The following is a 17,734-nucleotide window of genomic DNA, read 5'->3' as shown; positions in this document are numbered from 1 at the left end:
TGGATTCTTACCAAACTAAACCTACATTTACCGTGGAATACAGCAATCATAGTCCTCGTTATGTACCCAAATGAATTGAAAACTTACGTCCCTACAAAACCCTGCACATGGTTGTTTATAGTAGCTTTATCCATAATTGCCAAAACATGGAAGCAACCAAGATGTCCTTCAGTAGGTGAAGAGATAAACTGTGGCACATTCAGATGATGTGATATTATTTAGCTTCAGTGCTAAAGAGAAATGTATCAAGCCATTAAAAGATATAGAGGAGACCTATGCATATTACTTAGTGAAATAATTCAGTCTGAAAAGGCTATATTCAGTATGGTCTCAACTAAATAACATTTTGGAAAAGGCAAAGCTATGGAGCTGGTAAAAAGATCAGTGGTTGCCAGGTGTTGTTTTGGGGTGATGAGGAGCAGAAATGGATAAATAGGTGGAGCACAGATTATTGTAACAGTAAAACTACTCCATGTGATACTATAATGCTGGATTCATGTCATTATACATTTGTCCAAAACCATGAATGTGCAGCACCAGGAGTGAACCCTAATCTAAAGTATGGACTTTGGGTAATAATAATGTGTCATTACAGGTTCATCAATTATAGCAAATGCACCAACTCTGATGAGGGATGTTCTTAATAGGGCAGGCTGTGCATTGTGGGGAGGGGGAAGGGAGTGTACAGGATATCGCCATGACTTCCTCTCAATTTTGCTGAGCACCTAACCTGTTCTAAAAAAAATAGTAAGTTAAAAAAAAGTGGCGGGCCAGGTTTGGTCCAGATATGTCATTCTTTGCTGCCCTACAGCCTACAGGGTATCAGGACTGGACTGAACTCATGGGAAACTACCAGGCACATACACTGCTCTTCTGAGCAGATGTCAGAGCAGCTAATGGGGGAATTACAAATCTATCTGACTTCTCCATGTTTTTCTCCAGGGAAAATATCTGACTGACGCCAGTTTACAGTCTCTCAATGAAGGGTGATGGCAGGCTTTTGGTTTCGTTTTGGTTTTTGTACTAACTTTCATGCCTCAGCTATCTGTGGCAATCCAAGCACCTAATAAGACAACCCTGCTGTTCCTGCCACCACTGAGGTTCATTCTTGATGAAATTGTGATCCCTCAGTGACCACCCAGCTGTGGGGTCTTTGCTGCTAAGAGAAATGAGACACCATGAAACACTTAGAGTGTGGGCAGGAAGGGAGGTCTCCAAAACCAGAAAGATAAATAAGCACTGGAGCTTCCCTTCCACAGGAAGGAGTGCAAATGACTGATGAGGGGTGTGAACGCTTGGTGGGCTGAGACTAGAGGAAAAGGATTTCTGTTTAATATTTCCATGGTAAATGGTGTATAATCCAGAGATCACCACGTCCAAAGTCAAATTTCACTAGAAAGCCAGCTTCCTGTGCAGTCATCACAGAGATCTGTGTGAGATCCTTGTCGTAGCTTTGTTTACAAACATAAATTTGACTTTTGCAAAGAATACAGCACAAATGAGGTTGATCTTTTGAGTTACTGAAAAAATGGTTTTCTCACAAAATTTGGAAGGTCTACAGACCATGAGATAAAGGAATTTTCTGAGGACCAGACACTCCCATGAGGATGAGTCAGAGCTCCTGGCATCCACTGAGGAAAGGTCAAGGTGACTTGCTGAGATTTCTGCAGATTCCACATCTGGAGCTTGCCCCACTGGCTCCCCTCCAAGTGTAAAGCCCAACTTGGACTTTATTTTACTTCTCAGTAGCCAAGTTTCTTTTTTATTTTTTTATTTCATTTTTATTTTTTAGATGGAGTCTTGCTCTGTTGCCCAGGCTGGAGTGCAGTGGTGCCATCACAGCTCACTGCAATCTCTGCCTCCGGGTTCAAGTGGTTCTCCTGCCTCAGCCTCCCCAGTAGCTGGTATTACAGGGGCACACCAGTAATGTTAAAAAAAATACATTTTTGTATTTTTTGTAGAGACAGGGTTTCACTGTGTTGGTCAGGCTGGTCTCGAACTTTCAGCCTCAGGTGATCCGCCCACCTTGGCCTCCCAAAGTGCTGGAAATACAGGCATGAGCCCTGCCAAATATAATCTCCAAACTCAAGAATTACATTGCCTAGTTGGAAGGAAGCAGGTTCACATTTTCTTTTTTTTAATAGAGATGGTGTTCTCACTATTTTGCCCAAGCTGGCCTCAAACTCCTGGGCTCAAATGATCCTTCCACCTCGCCCCCCAAAGTGCTGGGACTACAGACATGAGCACCATGCTTGGCCCCCAGTAGCCAAGTTTCTGTTGATAAAGCAGACAGATCTCTCCAGAATTCTGTACTCTTTCCAGGGTAATTGGTGACAATGTCTCCCCTCTTCATTCTGAATCACACGGCCCTGGTTTATGGGGGAGTGGGGACGAGGTTGCCTCACATCTCTCTGTGTGCCTGCTGCTTCCCCAGGCCATGAGTCCCACCCAAAGCCATGCTGGGTCTGAGCCCTGGTCCCCAGGAACTGAACCCCCTAAGAGTGGTTTGGCCTCTGCGGTGGCTTCTGCAGTAAGAGGTTGAGGGATGAGGTTGGCATGCGCATGGGAGAGCCTTGGTCTTGAACCAGCCCTAACCTTGCAGTGGTGTTTCTGATGTGTGCACTTGGCTAGGCTGCAAGCCCCAGGGATTCACCCAACACTCATCTAGGATGCTGCTCTGGAGGTGTTTTGTACATGTGACTAAAGCCCAGAATGAATGGACTTTAAGAAATTATCTGAGAAAACTTGCGCCGACCTGATATAGTCCATTGAAAGACCTTAGAAGAGTGGAGGCGTCTCTGCAGAAGAAGAAACCCCACCTGTGGGCAGCCGTTGTGCCTGAGAACTCCAGCTTCTTTTCCCATCGTCTCCTCTGTGTTTCAGATGCACCAGCCACTTCCTTACAAGAAGCCTCTTCACATTGTCTCCCAGTGGCTCTGCTTTTCTGGCTGAACCCTGGCTGAAATGCAACCCTTCTCCCTCCCTCCTCAGAGGCAGGCATCGAAGTCTCTGCTGAACGGTCACGGAAAATCTAGAGTTACAGCATAATCGCGAAAGGAGAAATGTGAACTCTTCTGCTGACATGGTCTAAGGGAAAACGACACAGAGCTTAACTCTCCCTTGTCCCCATATGTCCTCTTCTCGATAGCCTTTTTCTTCAAATATCCACCATTTGTACCCACCTTTGAGGAAATTAAACACAGGCACACGCATATGCAAATGTACACTTCCTAAACACAAGCATTCATTCTCTGAAGCACTACAAGATAAGCTCAGAAAAACAAACAAACAAACATTATTCTAATTGCCTTTAATTTATCTCAGCCCACAGTAGAGTGGGTATTTATATGTATTTTGGCGTTAGTCTTTTCTACATCCGTACTACTTCCTGTTGCCTTTTAAATTGTGTCTGCTCTCACTCATAAGGGATAAAATGAGCCATACACCCCTTACGGGCTATTTCCCCTTTATGGAAGGACCTGGCTGACTTTTCTAAATCACCACTTACAAAGGACTCATTCAGTGTGTAGACACGGGCCATGTCCACCTTGGTTGGTAGGTTGGGAAGAGAATTTTATTTCTTTATTTAACACATGTGGTACTGGCAATTTTGTTTATAATCATGACATGTATTTTCAAATTCTTTAAAAGTATTTTAATTTCACTGAAAAGAAAAAGAAAAAAAAACAACTACTTTGACAGTAACCAACAGTCTTTTTTCTTCCTCTTCCAGCCTGAACTCCTGGCTATACCACAAAATCTTGCCCAGGTAGTCCTAGGACTCTCACAAAGGTGGCTTCATGTACTTTTGAATCGGTCCTTTATGCTTATACTTGACATTCACCAGTTTCCTTGCCTCCCCTGAAAGACATCTCAGGGTAACCATGTGCTCCTCAATAGCCACAGGTCCTCAGTTTTGGGGTGAATGCACAGAGAGGCCTCTCAGCCTCTGGAGCATTGTCACATGGGAACCACTGCAGAACTACCTTCCCACCCGGTGTCAACAGAAACCACCGCAGAGCAGGCCTCTTTTTCTCTGTTTGTTGGTTTGTTTTAGCCCATCCTCTCCCTGGGACTCAGACATAAATCCAGCAAAAGCAAGGCCAGGGACAAAGTTGTGAGGCTACTGTGTTCCACTGAATTGCCCACCCATCTTTCGACGGCCAAGAAACTCCTTCTGCAGATAGCGACTATCATCCTTTGGGGAAAACACAATGAGGAAGAGGAGGAGAAGAAGAAAAGAATAAAAGGAAAAAGAGTAGTAGCAGGGGAACAAAAAGCAGGCAAATTCTAGACACAGGTTAACACAGGAATGGAAGGCAGTGAGCAAGTTTCCGTTCCAATGACTTCCAGCTTCAGTTCAGGTTCGAGTCAGAGCTGCAGGAGGCAGCAAAGCTGTGATAGGAAACCATTCATCTGAAGAAACTGCAGGCAACATTTAGGGTCACTAGTGAGGTAAGTGAGGAAGGGAATCCTGGAAAGGAGAGAGCCAGAGAGGTGAATTGCAGATTCTGCATATAAACCGTGTACTGAACTCTCACCTAAGCATGGGCAGAGAGAGCGGCAAGCAGCCTGTTTACAGGGAAAAGAGCTAAACTCAGGGTAAAACAGCGGCTCATGAGATAGAGCTTGAAGTTGGAGACCAACCAAATTAATTTTAATAAGCAACACATTATACTCATTAGAAGAATATACCCAGATCTAAAGTCCTCACAGCAAGACCTTTGTGATGATCTAGACACACACTAAAATTCCCTGATGTGTAAAGAAACTAGAACATTTGACACACTCTCAAGACAAGAAAAACAAGGAGGCCACTGAGAAGTAAAATCAAGTTTGAATCTGAGCAAGGCAAGCCCCCTTTTATTATCAGGCCCAGAAAGCATTGGAATGAAACAGCAGTCATGTCACTCTGCCTTGAGTTAAAAAATTACCTCTTGAAGCCACTTGCCGTATGGGCTCTAGATTAACTGACACCAAGAAGCCATACATTAACTGAAAATGCCTCTGTTGGACACCTTAACTCATACTCTGTAGTTCAACAATGCATAGCCAATCACTAATCAATGTTATCGCTGTAGGCCAATGAGAATTCTTGTCAAACAAGTTTGTATCCACCCCTCCTTGCCCCCTTTTGCCTTATAAACCTGATAGTAACAAAGGCTGGTGGAGCGAGTGCTTCCCAGGGAAACTTGGAAGTATCCCCAGCAGTTGTCCTCACTGGGGCTCAGGTAAACTCGGAAAAATTATATTTTGTGCCTCAGCTTCTTTCTTCAGTTAGACACAACCCTGATATGCCCCAGGTGTTAAAATTATCTGACACAGATTTTAACGCAGCTATGATAACTCTGTCCGATGAGTAACAAGCTTCTAATTAATTAAAAAATAGGAATTCTCAGCAGAGGCATAGGAAATGTAAAAAAGGTTCAAGTGGTAATTCTGAAACTCAAAACTAATGTACCTAAAATTAAAAATGGAAAGATGTATGATCTTAATCTGAAGGACAGAGGGAACTGTCAGAACTTGAAGAAAGATTAGTATAAATATGCAGAAGAGAGAAAATAAACGTGAAGGCATGAGCAGCTTAGATAAAATCAAGAAATTTCTTAAAAAATAAAACTGAATGAAACCAGCACAAGATGAGATAGAAAATTTGAATAGCCACATGTAACATACATACCACATGTTTCCATTTACATGAAATTCTAAAACATACAAAACTAAACCATGGTAGCCTCTGGGTGGTAAGAAAGGGGAGTCGAGAGGGGGCCTAAAGGAATTTTCTCGTGAAATGGTCACATTCTTTTTCTTGATGGGGTTTGTGAATTTAGATTTTACATTCAAACAATGAGAACAACAAAATTCTAAACACCTATTGAGCTTTAGTTACTAATGTCTGTAATTTATTCTGAAACACAACCAAAAAAATAAGTTGGATTGAAATATGGAGGGAAGAATGGGATAGATGGACAGAGGTGTGGCAAGCATGTATAATCAATGAAAATAGAACTAGATGTTACACTTATGGCATTCATTCTAAAATTCTTACAATTTTGCTGTATGTTTAATTTTTTTAGAATTAAATATTGGAAAATATAAGAATTGTTTCATCCAGCACTTTGGGAGGCCGAGGCAGATGGATCACGAGGTCACGAGCTCGAGACCATCCTGGTCAACACGGTGAAACCACGTCTCTACTAAAAATACAAAAAATTAGCTGGGCATGGTGGTGCGTGCCTATAGTCCCAGCTACTCAGGAGGCTGAGGCAGGAGAATTGCCTGAACCCAGGAGGTGGAGGTTGTGGTGAGCCGAGATCACGCCATTGCACTCCAGCCTGGGTAACAAGAGTGAAACTCCGTCTCAAAAAAAAAAAAAAAAAAAGAATTGTTTCACCCTTAGAGATCCCTTAAATGTCATTACTCAGATGAGCTTCCCTCTCTCTCTCCCTCTTCCCCTGTGTTCATTTATTTAAAAATACTCAGCATCTGCTGGTGCCTGTGGGCACTGTGATAGGTGTTGGGGATGTAAGACAAGACAGCCAACACCCCGGCCGTCATGAAATTTAAATTCTAGTGGGGCTGGCAGATCATCTCAAAAGGCTGAAAGTAACCTTAATATAAAACAGTAAGGTAATTTCAAAAGATAAGTTATGGCTTATTTATATAGAGAAGTTTTCCGAGGGTGTTAAATTTTATGTTTTCTAAATAGTCCTACTGACATGTTAAGATGTTCACGCATGAAAGATTTTAAAGTTTATTACAAACCAAAATGCTGGTAGATTCCCAATTATGTAAAGGGAAAATATAGTACAGATATACAAAGTATGCATATTCCCAACCACTCATAGATACCATGCATTATTCTGTGATTAGTGAAGCCATGATTGACAGGGTCCTGTCTTTCCTCTCCACAAAGAACATTTTATAAATCTTTGCAAGGCACTTGGTACAAGAAAGTTAAAATACCCTATTCAAGAAAGACTAAATCATGATTTATGCAGAAGACCATAGATCAGGGCCAATCTAGAGTAAACATATATGGGAAAGCCTGTGTCTCCAATAAGAGACAAAATCAAAGGTCAGAGACATTGACATCACCTAAGCCAGCGGTCCCCAAACCCCAGGCTGTGGCCCAGTACTCCTCTGTGACCTGTGAGGAACTGGGTCACACAGCAGGAGGTGAGCTGTGTGCTGTGAGCACTATCATCTGAGCTCCGCCTCCTGCCCGATCAGCAGCAGCATTAACTTCACATAAGAGCGCAGACTGGATTGCGAACTGCGCATGCAAGGGATCTAGGTCGTCTGTTCCTTATTAAAATCTAACTAATACCTGATGACCTGAGGTAAAATAGTTTCATCCTGAAACCATTCCCCACACCACCTCCACCCATCCATGGAAAAATTGTCTTCCATGAAACCAGTCCCTGGTGCCAAAAAGCCTGGGGACCACTGACCTAAGCCCTTGCAGAGCCAGGTTGGGATAAAGCAAACGTGACCTGCTTGCCTTTGCTTCCCAGCAAACTTTGAAGCTCAGAACTTTGTGTCAGCTGGGATTTAAAACTGAGACTGGAGTACACACAGAGAACTTTCTCTGCAATTCTGAAGCCAAGATCCCTCTCCTTCAGTGGATTCTCACCAAACACGCCAGGCTCCTGCAGCAACATGCGTAATCTCCCCAACTCAGAGAGGTTTCCCTTCCAACGTTTTCTCCTCCATTTGTGAGTGTGTCCTCTACCTCCTGCAAGATGTTTAAGTCTATCCAGTAATTGGAGCCACACTTTCTAAAGACAAAGCTAGGGTTAAATCACTGGGAGTAGGCACAGCCCATAGGGTGAGTATGCAAACTCTCTGAGCTTCCATTTTCTCCTGTGAAAAAGTCTGGATAATAATGTATACCCCTCTGATCTCTCTAGCCTGTTGTGAGGATGAAGAAGTATGATTTGAGTGTCATGCTTTGTATGCTGTTAAGTGCCAATAAACTTTTGACATAATATTCTATATCAGGACAATGGTCCAGCATGAATTCACCTGTGGCACCGTCTTAGAAGAGGGATGCTTCAGTAAGCATCAAAAGTACACATTCATAAGTACTCTGTGTACAGAGAATGCAAATATTTCATATCTTTTTATATGAAAAAATAACCTAGGGACTCTAATCCCTTTAGGGGAAGCTTTTCTTCCCTATACCCCATAAGACCTTCCTTTAAGTCCCTACCCCACAGAAAGCCTCAGTATATATTGCCACATTCACTCTTTAATTGATTCATCTCACACTGCCACACCTCTTGAATCCACAGAGGTGACTGGTCATGGGCGTGACTCTGAAGGTTGTGGGGGGAAGGCGATTCCAGGTTGTGGAGGTAACTGCAGGTTGTAAGGATGACTCCGCAGGTCATGGGGCAGGGGGACTCTGCAGGTCATGGAGGGGACTCTGCAAGTCATGGGGAGTACTCTGCACATAATGGGGGATATTCTGCAGGGCATGGAGGTAACTCTGCAGATCATGGGGGTGACTGCAGGTCTTGTGAGTGACTCTGTAGGTCATGGGATGACTGCAGATTGTGGAGATGACCGTAGGTCATAGAAGTGACTGTAGGTCATGGGGGTTACTCTGCAGGTCATGGAGGTGACTACAGGTTGAGGAGGTGACTGCAGGTTGTGGATGTCTCTCCCAGTTGTGGTGATAAAGCCTCAAGGCTGCCAGATCACACACAGGGCCATCGCTTCAGGTCCACAAAGAATGCCAGTTCTGTATTTTGAGGGATAAGGCTGCATTCCCAGCATTTTGTGACCACATGTGTCTCTCTGATAAAATACAAACTTAATTCATGCTTTGCCCTATAGGTTCAGGGTCTACTGATGTATGCACTTCTGCATGACAGCCTTGCAGCTACCATCTGGGTCCCCTGGGACGTTTATTCGTAGGACATGCTCTCTTGGAACAAACTTGCTATGATGCAGGAAACTCAAGCCACATAGCTAGGGCATGTGCTGCCCAGTCCAGCTGAGCCCCCAGCCAGCATCAGCTGCCAGCCACGGAGGAGCACTCTTCGGCATTCAGCCAGTTAAGTCTTTGCCTGACTCCAACCTTGAACTCCTTCTAGCTGCAACACAGGAGACCTCAAGTGAAACCACCGAGTTGAGTCTAGTCTAGCCACAGACCCAGGAGAGATAACAATAAATTGCTGGATTAAATCGCTAAGTTTTGGGGTGGCTTTGATTTGCAGCAATAGATGATGAAAACATATGTTCACTCCCAAGTCTGTGGCCTCACTGAGGCTGGCCGGTTCAGGGAGAGCATGCTGTGATCCACCAGCGCTCTTCCTGCCCCCAAAGCCTCCTTTCTGTGGACCCACATGTAGGAGAGTCTGACCTCTCTTTCTGTGTTGTTTTGTATTGCAAGTAGCTCAGCTAGCTTTGCACTGCACTGCAGCCACCACACGAGCTGAAACCCTCCAAGAGCTGACGTTCTCAGGGTGATCTGGGAGGCTGAAACAGCCTTTTGCAGAGTTCACACGTTTACTCTCTGGGCTCCTTTCTTTGGATGAGGTCCCACCTAAAGAAGGCAGGGGTGAGACACTTGGGCTCAGGGGTTGCCGGCTGGTCAGTCAATCCACTTCAATTGCACTGTCTCCTCTTACTTGGTGTTTGGACAAATGGGACTTTGTAGAATTTCCTTTCCAGAGTTCAAGGAGGATGAGTCAAAACCCTGAGACAGCTCTGGAAACATTGACAGACAAGTAATAGTGAGCCAATGAAATAAATCACTGACAAAGTATCGAGGACGTGGCTGGTAGCAGAATTCAGTGAAAGTGGAAGCTGGGGTTCACACTCCCAAAGCACACAAGAAACACAAGCTTCTCTCCTGTATACACTCGAAGCCACATTCAGAAGCAAATAATGGCCTGGAAGGTGATGTGAGCCCCATGTAAGCCTTCAGTAGCAGTCAAAGGTGAATCATCAGAAAGGACCACACACAGGGCCTAAGTAGAAAGACTTTTTAAGTGGGAAATCAACATAAACTAAAGGCAGAGGACAAATGTGTGTCATAAGAGATACTACACAAGAAAGAGGCAGAATTCAGGTAAGTTGTTATCCACAAAGATATTACACACAGAGATGCATACACACACACACACACACACACACACATACATGCTGTTACACACAGAGATCACAAGATATTACACACAGAGATGCATACACACACACACACACACATACATGCTGTTACACACAGAGATCACAAGATATTACACACAGAGATGCATACACACACACACACACACACACATGCTGTTACACACAGAGATCACAAGATATTACACACAGAGATGCATACACACACACACACACACACACACACACATGCCGTGACATGAAAACAATATTAGGGTTCAAACCAATTTTCTAAACAAAAAATAGAAAAAAATTGAATGTGAAAAAAGTGAAAATGACATTGCAAGAAACAAAAATACAAGGAGTAAGCATGAATTAAAACAGGCAAAGGAGGCAGGACAGGGCATCACAGAGCAGTTATTAAAACAATCAGATAGAAGATGTCATGGATGACCCAAAAGCAAATGCACCATGCTCACAATTTCTTCCCAAAGAAGAAAGTCAAGCAAATAAAACAGAAAAGACTCAAAATTATCCAAGAACCAATGAACACCCAATGGACAAGCACAGTGGGTGGGTATGCACACTCCTACTGCTGCCCCTGAACAAAACTGCCAAGGAGAGGAAGAAGTAGAGCAGGTAAAACCCTCAAACCGAGGAGCACAGAGAGATGGTGTGGAGGGAGGAACGGTAACAAGCCTAGCAGGTCCGAAAGCAGAGTGGAGAAGGACCCAGACAGCGGAAGCTAAGCGTCTGTGGAAGTGGATACCAACAGGAATGGGCCACCCCACCCCCACAGAGCCACAGAAACTCTGGAAACTCAATGTACCGGTAGTGATCGAAATGAAGTAATGGTGGAAAACAGGGAGAGGGAACCCAATTCTGGTTACAAAGCAGTTAGAGCCCCATATCCCGTGGCCTGTTATGCTCAGTCGAGTGAAAACCTCTTGCTGAGGATTCTGCAAGCAGGAGAACAGGGCTGCCTGGGAGGACTCAATGAGGTCTGCATTCTGCCGGCAGGACGTTCCACCCTGCCACCTGTTCACGGGAGATGGGCCACCACAGGACACCGGGGGAGGGTCTTCTCTGGAAAGACTACAGGCCCAGAGAAATGACCTTCAGATACTGAACACCTGGGGTTTCCCCAAAGAAGCTTCTGGATATCTATTCAAATCACCCTACACAAAGCCCATTTATCCACAAACCTTACCTATCCACAGCTCTTCCCAATAGCCCTTTGGTATGCCCCTCTGCAGTTAAGAGAGTCAGAAAGTCCTTCAGCATGAAATACAGAAGCCAAGATATACATGAAAATGGAATGCAGAAGCAATTTTGAAAAGCACAATAATTAGAATCTTCCAAAAGACAATATACCATATTGTACTCAAAATATGAAAACACTTTAATAAGGGTGGGAGTGCAGACAGAGGAATGAATTAGACAGAAGGTATGAAGGAAAGGTTCAGTGGAAATTTAAAACTGACAGCTAAAATGAAACATGCACCAGTAAGTCAAAGATAAAATTAAGAAAATTCTCCAATACATAGAAAAAAAGGCATAGAGATATAAAAAAAATAGCACAGAAAGATTAAAACATTGGAAGGTCAAATCAGGAAGTTAATATCCAACTAGCAGGAAACCCAGAAAGAGACAATGGAAGAGAGGAAATTACTTACACACACACACACACACACACACACACACACACACACACATACACACACACACACACACGAGAAAATATTTCAGAAATAAAGAGCTTGATTTTCCAGCATACTTAATGAGAAGAACCACTTCACAACAAATAATTATGAAGTTTCAGAACACCAGAGTTAAAACAAACATTCTAAACAATTCCAGAGAAAAAGTTTGAGAGAGAAAGAGAAATTGTCAGGATGGACTTCTCAACAGAAACAGTGGGAGCTAGAGGATAATGGGGCAACACCTTTGAATTTCCAAGGGAAGTGGCTTGCTGATCTAGAATTCTAGACCCTGCCAAATAATAAGTAGGACAGTAAAAACAGTTCAGACGTGCAACAGGGCACAACAGCACCTTTCCCCACTTTCCAGGAACTGTCGGAAGCTGTGCTCCACAAAAATGAGGGAGTAAATTAAGAAGACGAGAAATGAGAAACAGGAAACAGGAGCCCAGCAGGAAGAGGAGCCAAGAGAATCTCAGACGATGAAGTGAGGGCTTAGCACACAGCTGTCATAGCCCTGAAAACCAGGGAGGCTCAGGGTATGGAGGGGAGATTATCTGAACTGTTATGGAATAGAGAAACAGAATCGTAAGGGGGAAATTTTAGGCAGGATCAATTACGATTATACAGAAAGACAAGCAAATAAAAAAGTGGGGCAATTACTAACTTAAGGAAAAATAAAAAGTTGTACAGCAAAGAGTATGTAACTATGGCACTCAGACTTATCAGCATTTTCCCACTTAGCAAGTATTGAATGAGTCATGATTTCAAGTCAGGTATTGTTTTAGGCTCTGAAAATGAAGCAGGAATAAAACAGATGAAGTCCTTGGATTGCATTCTTGAAGACAGGAAAGACAAGTACAGGCTGTGGAATAAGGAAACACAACAGGGCAAAGAAGGTGGAGAAAGTGGTGGTGCTTGGAGACATGTCTCCATTAGGGATGAAGAGCAATCACCGTTGTTGATATACTTAAGGTAATGTCAATTCAAAGCACAAATTCAACCAAAATTAGGTTAGAACTATATTGGTTAGCTGAGGATGAGTGCACAGACTAAGAGGGAAAAATCTCAACTTTCACCAAAGGAACTTAGTAATTAATGTCTAAAGTCTAAAAATCAAGAAAGAATATTATAAGCATGTTATTTAGAAATATAGAAGTAAACATAAAATGAAACAGAAAATATGAATTGGCTGCCCCTGGAAAATCGGGTTTGGGCCTGGGGAAGTGTGGGGAAAAGAACAGTCAACTCTAAACTTATGTGCATATATTAAATTAACAAATTCATTATTTGAAGACTCACAAAGTCTCACCAGAAACTAAGGATTAAAATAGTCCTGAAATAATGACATGATTTTACAGCTTTGTAAAATTCAGCCTTCAATACACACACACACACACACACACACACACACACACACACACACACAATGTAGACTCAACACCAAGTTTGGTGCTGAGTAGGCAATGAACTCCAAGGATACAGAAGATTTATATGTTCATCCAGGCAGAAAATCCACATGACATACAAGGGGAATAACTGGGTTGGGCTCAGATTCGTCCAGTGCAATACTCAATGCCAGAAGCCAGGGCAGTGTTATTTAAAAGGTTTTGAGTGGGAAGAATGTCACCCAAAAGTTTCACACTTAGCCAAGTTGTATATAAAGTAAAAAAAGAAGAAAAAAAAAAGAAAGGCAGATTCTGTCAAACGAGCAATACTTCAAGAATTCCATGAGAGCTTCTTGGAAAAAGAAAAATTGAATGATGAAATTTAGCCAATTGGGGGATGACTCACAATAATTTTTTAAAAAAGGAAAAACTGTTGTCAAAGACTAGTGGTGAATGTGAACATCACTAAGCAGGGAAAAGCACATCAAATCCACAGTGAGGTATCATCTCACCCATTAGAGTGGTTTAGTGTCAAAAAGAGAAAAGTTAACAAATGCTGGTGAGAGTGCAGGAAAAGAGAACTCTTATACCCTGTTGGTGGGAATGTAGATTACTATAGCCACTATGGAGAACAGTATGGATGTTTCTCAGAAAACTAAGTATAGAACCACCAGATGATCCAGCAATCCCACTGCTGGGTATTATCCAAAAGAAAGGAAATCATTATATTAAAAAGATATCTGCATCCCATGTTGGCCAGGATAGTCCCGGTCTCTTGACCTCATGATCCGCCCGCCTCGGCCTCCCAAAGTGCTTGGATTACAGGCGTGAGCCACTGTGCCTGGCCCACAGTAGTTTTATTTATTAAAATGTTTCTCTAATTTCTTCATCTATAATACCGTGAACCTAATGTTATGTTAATTTTTAGATTAAATATACCTTATTGTTTTGACAAAGAGGACTTTATTTTCAGACTGTAACATCTACACATTCAAGGGGTGATGGCTGTTGTTCTTTTAGCTTGGGTACACAGGCATAAAAGGAAGGCTGGATTCTCAGGCCAAAAGGCTATCACCACCATTCACCTGGCGAAAGGAAGCCGAGCCAGGGAGGAGGGCCGCAGTGTGGGTGATGAGGGGTACCTCACCTTCAAGGGGCCCCGCAACACTCCCAGGTGCTGTTGTGTTCCTTCTGGAGTGCACGTGCTCAGGAAGTCAAAGAAATATAAACAGTACATGTTTTTTTTTTTAATGCTTGATCTCATTTGTGTTCAACTTTACCTCTTAAGTTTTGAGTAGTTTGAAATAAAGAGCCTTCCCTCATACACGCGCGGGGAGAAAATATCCTCTCCCAGGCCCGGTGCACGGTCCCGATCACTCTTGTGAGCAGTGAGAGCTGTGGACAATAAAGCACTGAAAATTGTCCTTAGTCTCTATCTTTGTATTTGTTTCTCTGATCCGAATAAAAAAGCAAAGTCCACAGGCCAATGGAAAAGTCCCTCCCAGCGAGTGCTCAGTGACGGCCACCTCTTCCCAAGCCCTGCCGTCTTTCTCTGTGAACACAGAAACCATATGGATGTGACACACAGCCAGAAATGCCACCCCATCAAAATGAAAAACTAAGTGGATAAATTATTGAAAAGCCAACTTACAGAGTCTGAGGAATGCTAGATTTGAGATAATGTGTTCTCTTTCCGGGTCCACAGGGGAGTGTAGGTTTAAGGGCAAGAACTTCCCAGCGCCAGCCCCCCTCCCATGTCTCTCCATCCGGGAGATTTAACGGTCTCTTGTTTTAATTTCCATGGGCACAAGAAGAATCAAAAGTCAATCACTCCACCGGAAGTTCTAAGGAACTCCTTTCATTGGCCAGGGGTCTTAGAGAAGGTGGGGGTTCCTCCCAGGTTATAAGTCCCCTTCTTCCACACCCCTTCAGACTCCATGTTCGGATCCCCTTCCATGAACACTACCTTCCTGGAAGCCACCTTTGTTGATCCTGGATTTTCCCCCTCCGGGGTCCCCTTCCGCACTCTCCCGTGGATGCTGTCTTCCCTTCCTAAACTCAGTCTCTCCCTCTATTCCCTTCCATTCAATGTGGAAGCTGTCCTTCCCGTCCTGAATTCATCTTTCTGGATTCTCTCACTCAGTGTGAGAGCGGCTTTCCTTCTCTGGTTTTCCCCCTCTGGAAGCCCTTCTCACTCAGTGTGAGAACGGCTCTTCCTTTTTCAAACTCAGCGTGAGAGATAGCTGTTTCTTTCTGCAAAGTTTTGAGTACGGTATTTATTTTATGAGCACACTGTGCCATGGTCTCCTCTCCCATTCTTGGGTGATAGACCAAGAACCTGGAGAAACGTCCTCTCAGGGGAGCTGAGGGCTCCTGTGAACCTGTGAACCCCAAAACCCAGAAACAGATTGAAAGCACATTTGTCTATTTGTCTTCTATTTCTTTTCTGTCTTTTCTTTTTTTTTTTTTTTTTTTTTTTTTTTTTTTTTTTTTTTTGAGATGGCATCTCACTCTTGTGCAATGGCACCATCCCGGCTCACTGCAACCTTGCCTCCCAGGGTCAAGTGATTCTTCTGCCCCAGCCTCCTGAGTACCTGGGATTACAGGTGCCCACCACCATGCCCAGCTAATTTTTGTATTTTTAGAAGAGACTGGGTTTCACTATGCTAGCCAGGCTGGTCTCAAACTCCTGACCTCAGCTGATCCACCTGCCTTGGCCTTCCAAAGTGCTGGGATTACGGGCATAAACCACTGCACCCAGCCTCGTCTTCTATTTCTAATCCCCCTCAGCATTTTTCTATGGAATTTTGGAAAGACAAAGTCCATTCCCAGGAAGGAGCACAACCACAGAATCTATCCAGTGAGCTCTCACTAGCCCTAAAGACTTAGGCTGGATTTTTTCCTCCCTATAGGGGCCTCCCTAAGGCCCCAGAAAAATGTCCTTCTTGTCTCATCATAGTGCCATAGCACTTTCCGTACTGTATTATAGATATTTATGCAGGAGGACAGCCCATATGAGCCAAGACTAGAATTCAAGCCAGGGACTCTTAAGTTAGGAACATGAATTGTGATCAATGGGAGGAGAGCAGAATTACCAGAAAGACAAAGCAATATACACTGCAGGGAGCCTTAAACAAATGGACTTGTTTTTTCTGTATAACAGGAAGTCTAAATGTAGTTAGAAGTAAACTAATGCAGGATTAAAAATATCAAAAAGTGTTCAGGCACCTCTATGTTTCTTTTGTAGTATTATTTTTATTATTTATTTTTTAGATGGAATTTTACTCTTGTTACCCAGGCTGGAGTGCAATGGTGCAATCTGCAACCTCCGCCTCCCAGATCCAAGTGATTCTCCCACCTCAGCCTCTCAAGTAGCGAGGATTACAGGTGTGCACCACCACACCCAGCTAATTTTGCAGTTTTTTAGTAGAGACTGGGTTTCACCATGTTGGTCAGGCTGGTCTCAAACGCCTGACCTCAAATGATCCATCCTCCAAAAGTACTGGGATCCATCCTCCCAAAGTGCTGGGATCCATCCTCCCACAGGCTTAAGCCAACATGCTTGGTTGCTATAACATTCTTAAAAGTGTTGACATGTTGCCCTATGCATGTAAGACACACGTTAGGCCTTCAGACAACACTTTCAGGGTCGAGGCTGGGAGACAGTTGAAAAAGAGGGAAGCAAGGAGCTTTCTCCAAGGGAGATTACGCCTTAGTATGGGGAAAGGGAGGGCGTCCCCAGCACACATTCATTCCACAGCATCACCCGTCACTAGGCAGCCATCCTGTCTTAGATGAAAAAAAGTTAGGTGATCATGTCTTGGTTAGACCAACCACGACTCGTCCTTTAAGGTGGAAGAAGGGCTTCCCTTTCTTGCAGTTAAGTCAGATCTACTAGCAACTGGACGAAGTGGGTTTGATTTACAGGTAGGAAAGGAAGTGCCATAGTCTACGCAGCAGACAGGATGATGGCGCAGCTTCTGATGCCTCCAGTTTTCTGCCTTTATGTAGACAGGGATTAGAGAAAGAAGCAGAAGAAATTGTTTTCATTGGATACTTTGTGGGAGGCTGTCTCCAGCGGTATTAATTTGAGGTCCAAATGTGACACAAGTCCCAGAGGGTTTGCTCCACAGAATGTGTTTAGTCATAGAATGCTACATAACAAATCCCTCCAAAGCCTTGTGCTTTAAAACAAAACATGATTTTTATTTCTTTCTGTCTCTGTGGGTCAGGCATTTGGGAAGAGCCTGGGTGAGTGGTTCTGCCTGGATTTCTGATGAGGCAGCAGTGAAAATATCAGATGTGCCTGCAGATCTGAAGGCCTGGGTGGGGCTGAAGAACCCGATTCCAAGTGGCTCCCTCCAACAGTGGCCTGGCCCAGGATGAGTGACTCCACAGGCCAAGTGGGAGCTGCATGCCTCCATGACCTTGCCTCAGAAGGCAGACACCGTTTCTTCCACTGGCCTCTGTTGCTCTCATGGGTCACTATGGAGAGGACTGTGTAAGAGCATGAACACTAAAAGGCAA

This window comes from Saimiri boliviensis, chromosome 13 (genome assembly GCF_048565385.1).
Source record: "Saimiri boliviensis isolate mSaiBol1 chromosome 13, mSaiBol1.pri, whole genome shotgun sequence".
Taxonomy (NCBI): Eukaryota; Metazoa; Chordata; class Mammalia; order Primates; family Cebidae; genus Saimiri; species Saimiri boliviensis.
This window is presented reverse-complemented; position numbering follows the sequence as displayed.